This window comes from Mus musculus, chromosome X (genome assembly GCF_000001635.26).
Source record: "Mus musculus strain C57BL/6J chromosome X, GRCm38.p6 C57BL/6J".
Lineage (NCBI taxonomy): Eukaryota > Metazoa > Chordata > Mammalia > Rodentia > Muridae > Mus > Mus musculus.
This window is the reverse complement of record NC_000086.7, coordinates 66,668,333-66,681,455: the sequence shown is the minus strand read 5'-3', so window position 1 is coordinate 66,681,455 and position 13,123 is coordinate 66,668,333. Positions and strand designations below refer to the sequence as shown.

The 13,123-nt window shown below is 37.3% G+C and overlaps 1 non-coding gene across 1 annotated transcript; it reads left to right on the top strand.

The window, feature by feature from the left end:
• The first annotated feature begins 11,717 nt into the window (after nt 1–11,717).
• LOC115489247 lies at nt 11,718–11,820 on the top strand. The gene has a single exon (XR_003953226.1). It is a non-coding gene; the product is annotated as a small nucleolar RNA U13 (small nucleolar RNA).
• Nucleotides 11,821–13,123: the final 1,303 nt, after the last annotated feature.

Here is a 13,123-nt window from a genome sequence, read left to right as displayed (position 1 = left end):
TCTTCCATTCTGCTTGGCATGAGCAACAGTTCCAAATGGACAGAAGCTAGCAAATGCATCTTTTCAAGCTAAGTCCTTTAAATCCCCTCCATTATGAAAATGGCTTCTCTAGTTCCAGAAAGTGCTTTTTACAAGACTCATTAAACTCCTTTTGCCAGTGTACATGCCATTTTATGAGTGGCAAAATACAGCTATTAGTGTCAAGGATTTTCATGACACACAGAATCACCATATTAGAGCTATAAAGACCCTTAGTCATCTTCTGATCTATTATTTTCCATTTATGTAGAGAAACTGAGGTTCATAATGGACAAGCGATTTAACCAGAAAATATCACCAACATTATGACTAAATCTAGGGAAAATGCCAAGTTCCGTTACTGTGACACCAATGTTCTCTCCACTTTCTTGGTCATCAATACCAGTCACCAAACTTGCAGATATGAACCACTGGTGAATAATTCATTCAATTATTCAAGAGATATTTATTGACCTTTTATGACGTTCTAGGCACTGTATAAAGTTCTGGGCTAAGGAGATGTAAGCAAATGGTTGTGGTTAGTTTAGGCAGCCCATCATCATTTGTAATAGAAGAGGGGAGAGGCAACTAGATAATTTGTAACTATTACTGCATCCTGAAATTACCTCAGGATGCCTTTAAAATGACAGTCCCCCAAATGCCTGGAGATACAGCATAGAAAAATTTAAAAAGAATCTCAGCATAGGTATTAAATATATGTTGTTCTCTACTATGGTTTTAATGTACCCTTGATCTTTTTTCTTTTAACTAAATTATAGTTACATCATTTCCCCCTCCCTCCCTTCCTTCAATCCCTCTCATGTCCTCTCCTTCCAACATTTCCTATGTTGTACCTTACAAAATCATGGTATTGTTATTATTATTAGAATATGTATAAAAGAATAACCATATAAATGCAGCTTGTTAAGTATATTTAGTGTTGCTTGTATGTATATAATTTCAGGGATAACCACTTAGTTTTTTATAACCAATTAGGGGGCTCACCATTGAGAAAGACTAATTCTCCCTACCTCAGCAGTCCTTAGTTACCTGTACTTTTTTGTCTTTGTGTGGGCCCACATGAGATTTTCTCCCTCCAATATTAATTAGGCTTAGGTCTTGTTTAGGTAGCCATGTTTTTTAAGTACCATGAGTGTAGCCTCCTGGTCACTATTAGGAGATACATTCTCACAATAGCAACTTAGTTCTCTGGATCTTGTAATATTTCTATCCCTCTTCTGTGTTAATAATCTGAACCTTTGGCACAGGAGTTGTATTGTAGTTTTATCCATTGGGAATAGGTACCCCATGATCAATAACTATCTGTATTTGTACCAGTTATGATTTTCTCTGATGGTATCCATATAGTGCAAAATGAAGCTTCTTTGATGAGATTAAAGACTGGGAAGGGGTACAGTGTTTGCTATAAATAAATAAATAAAATTTAAAAATAAGTTAATAAAATAAAAAAGCTACACTTATCTGTGATTATATTGACAAGTGTTTAGAATGTAGTTAGGAAGTTTGCTGGTCTAGTAAAGTAGTAGTAGTAGAAGGTTCTGCTCTGAGATCCGTGGCCTTACTAGTTCCAGGGAGTTATCTAACTTTCCAGTACCAGGCTTCATTTGTCTCTTGTTTAGAAATTTCCTATGTTCAATTAGAGAATGTTGGTTACCACCAAGATATTCATGTCATTATTGAAACCTTAGGGATATCTTTTCACTCTGGTCACTGCTGTGGTTCATAGGTGTCACAGCTAAGTAAGACTATTAATTGTTTGCCCCCCTTTGACAGCTTACATAGTGCTTTCTGTTACTTTGAAAGCCAGGCTGCAAGAAGGAGGCTTTCAGATTAGATTCAGCTTAAATTATCCAAGTCCTATGTTCAAAGTGTAGAGGATCTTCAATGATAGGGACTTTGCTTCAATCCTTGAAAGGCAACCAAGGGCAACAAAGGCCTAGATTATTTAAACTTCCCTGATCAACAACTTGAAAAGAGATTAATATGTCTTCCTCTAGGTATCTGCTAGATGGTCTATAGCTCTTGCGGGAAGCACTGGCAGCCTAAGTTGGGTGCCCTTTATGATCATAAACAAATTTTCTTGTTCTTCTGACAGAGGCAATGCGTGTATATAGAAAGGATGATACTCAAGTGAAATGGTAAAGTTTAGCAAGAGATCACTTTTGTAGGTTAAAGGAAGACTAGCTAGAGAGGCAATCAGTCTAGGAATGTGGGGCAATGGGCTACGCGCAGACAGCCTGGTTTCCAGTCCAGGCTAGATCTTGAACCCCGGGACCCAGTAGTGATAATTCACTTACATGGGACGGAAGGAGTCCCCTCATGTCTCCTGTACCCTGGCTCTGGTCGGAGTTACTGCCCCCACAACCCCCACAGGAGAAGCGTGGCTATCAGACATTTAGGAATAGCACCAAGTCCTCCCATATGCAAATAAGATTTCCCTCAAACTCTCTGTCCAAGCAAATGAGAGGGGCTTGCTGTCAAACTCTAAATCACTGCCTGAATGGTATGTAGAGAAAGCTAGGCAGGGAATTAAAAGTATGCGAGAACTATTCCTTTGTCTGAGCCTTTTGTTTCAAGAGTTGTAACAGTTGGGAAGAGATCTCTCCAGAAGAGCCAGAGCCAAGCCCGAGGCCCTGCCGCATTCCTTACTGGATTATGGGCTTTTCGCTGACCCAGCCTGACCTGACTCAGTTCTGAGAGGCTCAGAGTTACCGAGCGACCTGGAAGGTGTGGCAGAGGCTTTGTCTCCCTCACTTCTTAGTCCAAACTCACTTCCCCTCGCTGGGGCCTTCCCACCCTGTCTAGATAGAGGTCTCTGTGGAAAACCTCTGTTACCCAGGCCCACATAGGAATAGCTAAAACACACTGGAATTAAACTCATAGATTAGTATAGTTGTGAGTAGATCATGCCATATTGTATAGTATCAAGTAACTTCTCACTCTGTATGTTAAGAGGCCCTTGGTCTTGCAAAGATCATATGCCCCAGTACAGGGGAATGCCAGGGCCAGGAAGAGGGAGGGAGTGGGTGGGCTGGGGGAGCAGGGGGTGTATAGGGGGCTTTGGGGATAGCATTTGAAATGTAAATGAAGAAAATATCTAATAAAAAAGGAGGTTTTTTTGGGGGGTTGGAGAGTTCCAGATTTCCTGAGTACAATTCCCAGCAACCACATGACTCACAGCCATCCATACTGGGATCTAATGCCCTCTTTCTGGAATGCAGGTATACATGCAATTAGAGAGCACTCATGTAAAACAAATAAATATTTCAAATAAGAAAGATTCATTTTATGGTTTATAAATCACCTTTTGGGTATGAACCCTTATCTGAACCATTTCTGTATTAATTAATCTGTATGAAGAAATCATTGTGAGGTACTATTATTATATTTATTGTGAATCTAAATAACTGAATACTCACAGAAACAAACATACTCAGTATCACAGAATTGGTAAAAGTAAGATTCTAATATGTCTTCTGATAGCAGAAACATTTTTCATTCTATCAGATTGCAAATGAAAGACTTGAAAAAAACAAAAGCTCAGACTATCATATAGTCAGATAATTTAAAATGTATAGTAACACTTGTCAACAAACAGTGAAACTACCATATTCCCTCCCTGAATATTTTCTCTTATTGCAGCCAAAGGTATAACCATCAAAGACAGGACTAGGAAAGACCCTTGCCAATCATCTTTTTCTTCCCAGAGGACTGGGGATGTCATATGTTTGACTTTGAAATAACTTCCCTTAATGAGTTTTGCTAGAGAACGGGATAAAGAATTGTGTCTTATTCTTAGCACATATTCTCAGCATGCCTTTTAATGACTCCTGTGGAACTGGTTCCAAGCATGCTGTGTTTCTGTCTATACTGAGCATTAGCAAACACAAACAAACACTTCTCTACAATAGTTTGAAATTATCAAGATAATGTTGGATACATTTTGCTCTCTTGTTGTATAAAGCTAAAATATGTATTTACTTCCTTCGGAAGCAACCAAGAATTTCAGACTATTCTGTGCCTGTCTGTTTTGGCTGTATTTAAACAAAGAACCCCAGTTGACATACTATGTAGATTTGAGCCCTGGACTGCAAGTATTTTCATCTACTTCTTGGAGGTGGCAGTAAGAATGATGAAAGTATTTTTATTTCATCTGTTGGCAACCCATTCCCACGTCCAATGTGCTCATACAAAATCTCTGCAATGAAAAGCTAGCACAGGGTGTCAGAAGCAATAAAAGGCAAACCAAATTTAATCTCAGTATTTTTATGGGTACTGTTAAGGAAAAGTAAATGTCACAATGCTGCCTGCAAGATGCTACCACTTAACACTGCCAGCTTCCCATTCCAGTAGCTTCACACCGCCATTCAGTGGCCACTTAATGGGGAGCGTTTTGGAATAAAGACATGTTCGCACATACAGTAGTAGCTCCACACTCATAAACAAGCAGAGACCAAATCTTGCAATACCTACAGCTTGTGCTAAATTGCTGACTTTTTGGAAGAGTGGCATATGTGAAGTCTGCCATAGATCACGAAGTCATTTGTACTCAGGCACAAGATAGGCTAGGAGGGAATAGAATCAGACTCGGAAGAAAACAAAAACCTCATTTGGACAAGTAACTACTCTCATTTCATAAGACTTCCTGATAGAAAGATCAGGCCTTCATGTTCTTGTTGCCAAAGTAATTTAGAGAGTCAAATCTATCTTGTAAAACATTTTTAAATGTCTGAGAAGAGATTAGAGGTCATTAGTGTTTCACAAAATAGTATTCAGTCTTATCCGTTTCCTGGCAGGCATGGTTTCAGATATCAAACATAATCAAGCATGAGATTTTATAAATTTGTTTTACCGTATTTTTTATTAAAGTTATTCATCTTATTTTTATTAATTAATGGTTTGCATGCTTTTTGTATGTGTACTATGTGTGTGTGTGTGGTGCCCATGAAGATAAGAAGAGTGTATGGAATCCCCTGGAACTTTGTTTGTTATGAATGGTTGTAAACCACCATGTGGATAGTTAGAATCATACCTCGGTTCCCTGCAAGACCAACAAGTACTCCTTACTGCTGAGCCATTTTTGTAGATCCCATAAATGTTGTTTATTTTGTTCTTGTTTGTTTCTTTGTTTGAAAGGCAGGATGCAGGACAACAGAAATCCCTCCCAGAAAATGAGAACATGGTTTCTTTGTTTCAGGGTTCCTCAGATCTATGATGAGCCTGTAACACTATATCCATACAGATCTTCCTTCACATTGAAAGAACCTAGTGGGGAAACCCCCACTGAACTCCCGATTCGGCGTGCACCCAAGAATCACGAATAGAACACACACCTTGATGTAACAACACGAGGTATTTTAATGGCGGAGCTCAGGGTAGAAATGTATTTCACACAGGAGACAGTGGATTTGACCAGAGGCTTGGAAGCTAGGGGTTTTTAAAGAAAAGGAGTGGGGCTGGGGGAGGAATTGGCAAGGTTTCACATGATTGGTCCATTTAAACATCAGCAGCCTGTTAACATTTAACTTAGGTCAGAGGGGTGGGAGATAGGGAGGTGATGGGCCTGCCTGGGCATGTCCTGGTCTGTTCTGCTATGTTCTCAGCCCCAGGTTTCAAAGCTCACAAACAACTCTTTGGGCTATTTGACATACATTACATGAATCACAGGTCTCAAGTTTTATTTCCTTTCAACATATTCTGGATAAATAGCTGGACTTCTTCAAGCCTTTTTGGGGGCAGACATCAGGCACTGGGGGTAGGACAGTGTTCTATATTGCCTCTAAAATGAGTCTCATGTTCAGACATCTATCTCCCAGAGTTAAAAATGGAAACAGTAAAATTTCTGTGCTAGTTAAAACTTCCAGAATCTTACTCTCAGAATGTGGAGCAAGGTAGCACTTTGAGGGAATAATGGTTGCTTAAATTCTTGACACTTCTAGAATATTTGAGGGACATAAATGGTTAAGGCATAAAAGCCAAGTCTGAGTGCCATGATGAGAGAAATTAAATAATGAAGGGAATTTATCTTTTTTTTTTCAGAACTTTAAACGAAAAGTTCACAACATGGGTGGAAGAAAATTTCACAAAGCTCCAACCTTTTTTTAAAATTTCTTTTATTTATTTTTTTATTTTTGAGGCATGAGATCCTAACCTTAGGTAGTTAACCATAACACACGCAAATCAGGATACCAATTAAACTCAGTAGTTTTCTATCTACTTTTTTTTTTTTTTTTTTTTTTTTTTTGGTTTTTCAAGACAGGGTTTCTCTGTGTAGCCCTGGCTGTCCTGGAACTCACTCTGTAGACCAGGCTGGCCTCCAACTCACAAATCATCTGCCTTCTTCTGCCTCCCAAGTGCTGGGATTAAAGGCATGTGCCACCACTGCCCGGCTTATCTACCTCTTTTTATGCGTGTTATATAACACAAAAACAATTATAGAAGAAGTCATGTATCAGAGGAGGAAATGGGGAAGAAATAGGGGTTGTATAATACAAAATCAATGTACTCATGTATGAAATGCAGACAAAAAGATTTTAAAAATAAATAAAAAATAAAACATAGGGCATTATAATTACCATAAAAAACCATTATTGTAGAAAATTTTAATCCCAATCCAGGGTTTCTATCCTGCCTTTGACCATTTAGTTCCCAGATAAAAGAGACACAAAACCATTATGTTTACATTACAAGAGCTGGGCAGATATCTACCCTTTATGCTATTAAAATCTATTTCCTATCAATAACCCAGAGTTATTACTTACTATGTTTCATCTGGGCTGCTCTTAACTCCAGTTTGCCAGACCTCAGGGCCATGCTTTCTTGATTCCTATCCCATGGCATCTGCATCTTTCTCTTTCTCTTCACCTTCTTCTCTCCCTTGGGGTTCTCCTCTGACCCCCAGCCTGGGAAGCCTAAACCCTGCCTATGTCTCTTCTTCCCAGCTATTGGCTGTCAACATCTTTATTTATCAATCAGACAGAAGTAACTTGGGGTAAAATTACATAACATCACTTGGGTCTGCATACAGACTTTCTCATCTCTGGAGCAACTAAATCTTGGGGGACAACACTCAGCATTACAATACACAGCAAAAGACCATATCTCAGCAAACAATCATGGATTTAAACACACACACACACACACACACACACACACACACACACACACACACACACACCAAAATAACAAAATCAATCTTCATATAGTGAGCATGTATATGCACATACACATTCTTTTGGGGGTAGGTGGGTTGATAGTTTATTAATATGATCAACTGTGTTACTGCAATTGAAACTTCTCCAAAATCACAAGGTTAGTACTCCTATTCAGTTTTTTTAATAATAAAATATAATACAATAAAATATAATGAGGGGAAAAAACCAAACATATCAGAATTGAACTAAACAAACAAATATAAGAATATATCCAAAGAGTCGGCACAATAAACAGACCCACATGGTCTTACACTCAGGAATTCCATAAGAACACTTAAGTGAAAGCCATAATGTGTATGCAAAGGACCCTTAAAAGTAATTTGGTTTCACAGTGAGCTTCCTTTGGAAGAATCTAAATTTTTATTTGCAAATAATTATCAAGTGGAGGTTGCAGCTGGGATAGCTATGATGGTACGTCTACTTCTTCTTTCAGCTCTAGGACCCCATTTGGTATAGACCCTTGAAGGTTGTCCATGCTGCCTCAGTCTCTGTGAGTTTATATGTGCATTGATCATGCTGCTTTAGTGGGCCTTGTTTTCTTGGTATCCTCCAATTCCACTGGCTCTTACACTCTTTCTGCCTCCTCCTCTGCAGGGCTCCTTAAGCCCTGGTGGGAGGGATTTAGTGGCTTGAGGCATACACAGATTCTTACTTAGGTGTTTCTGCATACAACATGAATTAATACAAGCAAAACAATTATAATATTTTGTGGTACAAATAAATACTATATAATTATTTATTGACTTAAAAGAATTAGCATGTTTTCTTCATGGTCAAATCATAACAAGGATGAAATGAGAATTACATGTTAAAATTAATCCAGGAAGAGGAACAAATAATGAGAGCAAGTAAGACAGTGTTTATGAATCAGACAAAAGAGAAAGGAACCTAAGCAAGATGTGGAAGCCAGCACCAGCTGAAGAAAACTATATAGAGACATCTGGATACCTTTTGCTACCACATTTTGAATAGAAGGAATCCTGAAAAGAGTCATGTAATGACAAACTAAAATGTTACTGGGCTTTTAGGATCCAAATGCCAAAGGGCTGCGATGTTCCTTGGTAGTCGAATGCTTATCTAGCAGGTACAAGGCCTTGTAGTCAATCTCCAGCACTGAAAGAAAATGCAAAAATGATTTGCCTGTCTCCTAACCTTCTCCTGGAGAGCAGGACAATTCCCAGTTTTGTTTATAAGCTAGACAGGTTTTCCACTTTTATTTAACACAACTTTTTAGACTTAACCCTCATTGTTTGAAAATTAATTTGGAAGATACCTTCCATCCTTATGATTTGTTAATGGCTGTGTCTTCCAGGGTGCTTCTTATACATCAGCCTAATTCATACCTTGTTCAATTTCCTCTTAAGCTTATTATGCTTGAGACATATTTAATCCTGGAATGTCAGAGCTGGAAGGAACCTTGGCCATCAGCTGGCCTACCTCTTCAGTTTATACTCAACAGATAACTGCATTCCAATTTGTCATCCGTGTTGCTTTTGGCATGGTTACCGCAGCTAACACTGGGAAAATGAGAACAGAAAGATCAAGGTCACAGCCACTCTCCCAAGCCTGCTTCATACACAGTTTTCACTGTTTTAGTTCTGCTTCTGTGTGAGGCAGCTTATAAAGCAATGACTCTTTGTTGCTGAGGGAAGAACAAAACCCTGGTCTCCCAGCAGTGGAGAGATTTATAAAGAGCTCAAGGAAGGTCAAAAAGGTAAATTACCCTGTGACTCGTAAGTAATCAGCATCTTTCTGGCTTAGTAAGGGATGAGGCTGATTACTTAGAAGGCAAAGGTGAAGAAAAAGGAACATAAATAATCACACAAAAGGAAACTTGAGCCGGTCATTGTTATAATCCCACTCACCCAGATCCCCCACCCCCGCCCCAGTCTTACACATAATTCCGGTAAATCTGTTTTGTCAGGGTGTTTAAGGAGAACAAAGGTTTTCTTTAGTTTATATAAAAGGAGGAAGTGATTTTTTTAATTGTGTGAGAGTTTCTTTATTTTTAAGGGTCACGAAAGAATATTCTCATAAATTGGAAGAAATTGTCCACAGTTGAGAGCTGTGATTATTTGAGTCACTTCCTGTGTGGAGGAATTAGGAAGGCTTCTGAAAGGAGGTGTGACTGTTTGCATTTGTCCTGTCTCCCTTCATTCTTTGTTTCCTTCCTTAGATGACTAAGAGGATGTGATAGTATGTAGGCAAAACCTAAATAAGCATGTTTTGCCTCTTTCTCAGTCTCTGCCTGACTGTCGCCAACACTACTCCACTACCTGTACACATACCACACATGTCCATGTATATAAAATTGAAGTACCCATCACATCATGGGAACCTCTGGTCTCTAGTCAACCACACCCTAGCATTGTATACATTGTATTTCATGTGCTCACTACATGACAGAAAGCATAATGGGAGTATTGTTTTTCATTTATTTACCAATATGTGTCCAGTGCCAAGCATAATGCCCACAAAAGAAGAAGCACACAATAAATACAATTCGAATAAATAAGCAGATGGTTATGACATCAGTTCCTTATGGAGCTCTGATGCTGTGATTGAAATCCAAACGGAGAACAACATAGTCATTGGCACTGGCTGCCCTCACTCCCCTACCCCTGACCTTTCTGAGGATTACCATCCTGTCTGGCTCATACATGCAGAATTCACATGCTTACCAAAGCCTAGACAGTTCCATATTTGTATAATAATAGAATGGATACATTTTAGAAATTATTTAGTAAAACATTGTAATAGACCCAGAGGCTTATGAGATACTGCTTTCAGTATGAAATGTACATATCTCTTTAAGTCACAAAAGTAAGAATGAAATGTAACTTCTAACTAATTTATAAATCTGTATATAAATACTTCCCAGGTCTTGATGTTTGTAATATATCACTCACATCTAAACTACATTGTTCATCCCTACTAAATAATCTGATTTATTATAAATTTTCATGTTTTATGTTTTCCATATTTTATAGATTTGCATTTTCATATACTTACACAACATATGTAAGCATCAAAGAAAGGATATTAGCTAATATTGTGATATGAAAGAATTGTTAGCACAGTTCCTAATTCATATATTTGTAGATGTATATTGTTAATATAGTCATTCAGTAGCAATATTTTTATCTAAAATGTCCTTCACTCTATATGAAAGAGAAAATGTCTGCTTCTCATAGGTACATAGGAATTCCATATAAACAAGGCTATCAACTTAGTTAATACTTTTCTTGACTACCTTTCATCAATTATATAAAGATTTAGCTAAAGATATGTGAGCATCTTATATGATAACCACAGAGAAGGTTCTAGAAGGATTATCACTCTACCCTTTTCCAGTTTGGAAAAAGTCAGTTAGAACTGGTTCTCTAATTTCTTGTCTCTCTTGCTCATCAGAACTTTCCATCCCTAAATTTTCAGTATTCCAGTTCTTTTATTCTTACCTCTAGTTTCTCCCTACCCTAGTCTATCATCCAAGGAAAGAAAATGCAACTTCTGAATATGGACTTGAACATGTGATAATTTCTTTAAAGCTCCACTAACTTGTTTCCTTAATGTGGCATTTGAAGCCCATCTCCCATTATTGAATTCAAGCCTACCCTATAAATTGCTTTCCCTCTATAGTTCCTTTATTTGTTATTTACAGTTAATACAATTCTACTCAACCTGCTGGGTCTAACTCTAGTATACCTTTTATGGGATCTTCCTATCGAGATTCAAATGAACTAGTTTGAAACTAGCCTCTTGTTTATTTTCAGTGCACCCAGCACAGCCTTCTTTTGACTTATAGCTCTGCATTAGCATTCGTTTCATGCATGGCTTTTTGTAACCCTTGAGTGTGAACACCTTGAGAATTAGAGTCAGAGTTTCCCATCAAATTTAATAAATGTTTGTTACATGAATCAATGAAGGAGTTAATGAGTTAATTATTTAACTCTGCTGTGGACTTTAGTCAGCATTCAAAATAGTTCCTTTACATTTGGGAATCACTTTATTTCCATATAGAATAACGAGGCTTCTTAAGTTTACCAGAGGCCTGGGAAAAGAAAATACAATAAATGAGAAAGTATTTTTACATAGTCATGTGGGCATTAACTTAAACCTTTGGATGACAAACTTTATATTCCAGAAAACAGTATGAATGAAAATGTTGTGAAAATGTCATTTTGTATAATAGCTGTAAGTGAAAAGACCTTTTCTTTATCCCTGAGGACAATAAAGTAATTATCCATATTTTAATCATCTTTTCCCCATCTGTTCTTGCTAGTGTTTACCATAGACAAAATTAATTAATAAATAAAATAAAATTCTTTTATCCAGACTCTTGGCCTCTTTAAAAAAATTGAAAAAAATATTTTCATTTTAGCTGACTTTTATTTTCATAGATCTCTCAACGTCAATTAAAATTTTAAGATACTTTCTAGTATAGTTAAAAAAGCAAATTGCCAGATACTCTTGCATTTCAGAAGCTTAATTATTGGTTTTTACATATTCATCTGATATTTACCTCCTTCAAACTATGTTATAACTTTGGCATATTACTCATCTGAAATACATGTATATATAATGTGTATATATTAGTGTTCATAGATATATAGATATGTACTATTGGCTGTGAATAAAACCTATCTGTACAATTTATAAAGCTGTGGAAATTTCATCTAAAGTTTAATCCATATGCTTCCCTTAAATGGTGCAAACCAAATCTTAGTTTTTAAAGCATGTTGCGGAATTATCCACTTTGAGTTCTCATCTGGTCCAAGGGCTAATGTTGGCCAAGGAGACTTCAATATCATTACTACTTATAGGGGTTGCCTTTGGCAACACAGGCATGGCCTAAGTTAGTTAATGAATGTATTCTTTGACAGTTTCATAAATGTATATAATGAACTGTAATCATGTTGCCCACTACCCCCTCATCTCTCCAAACTCTTTTGCCTAAGAACCTTTTCCAAAATGTTCCCTTTACATTTATATATCAATTTTATCTGTATGTGTAAGATTTACTGAGTTTAATTAGGATTTCTTGCATGAACATAGTTGACAGGTTATTTACTGGAGAATTGGCAACTTTTCAGTGGTTACATCATTGAAGCAAAGATCTTGCTATTTTTAAAGCCACAGTATGATTGTTTTTCATTTTTAAAATAATTTTTAAATATATGGGTATTTTGCCTGTGCCCATGAAAACCAGAGAGGGCACTGGATCCCCTGAAACTGGAATTACAAAGGATTCTGGACCCCTTGTAGATGCTGGCATTTGTACCTGGGTCTTCCAGAAGAGGAGCCTGTACTCTACTGCTGAGCTTCTGCATTGCCAGTTTTAACCTACTAGTCCTTCTGTTAACTAAAACCATAAAGAATTCTTTATTTGTCAATAAAAAGGAATAAGCCTAAAACTTAAGTTATTTAAAGCTTACAATTTTTTTTCTAAAATCACTAGGTTACATTATGTCTACTAATCATAAATAGAGTTCAATAATGTTAAAATTATTAGAATAAATTAACATGAAACAGACAGTGCTACACATTTTTAAGTCCTGAAGGGGCTCTCTATTGTGATTCTGCATCTTTTATCTGTTATAGGAAAAGGCTTTCTGAATCTAGAGCCATCTGACCAGCCCTGAAACAGAATTAAGAATTTGGTTCTTAAACCTCTACCCCTTTTATGTTTGAGGGAACAAAGCAGTCAGCCTCTCCCATAGGCTTAGGGCTTTTGCACTGCTTGGCACTATTGGGATTTTATTAGGCTAGTGATCAGTAGGCAATATGCTGAGTACTTCTATTTTAAAATATGAACATAAACCCTAACTGTTGAGCCAAAGATATAGTGTAGACTTTTTGGTCCCACCAGT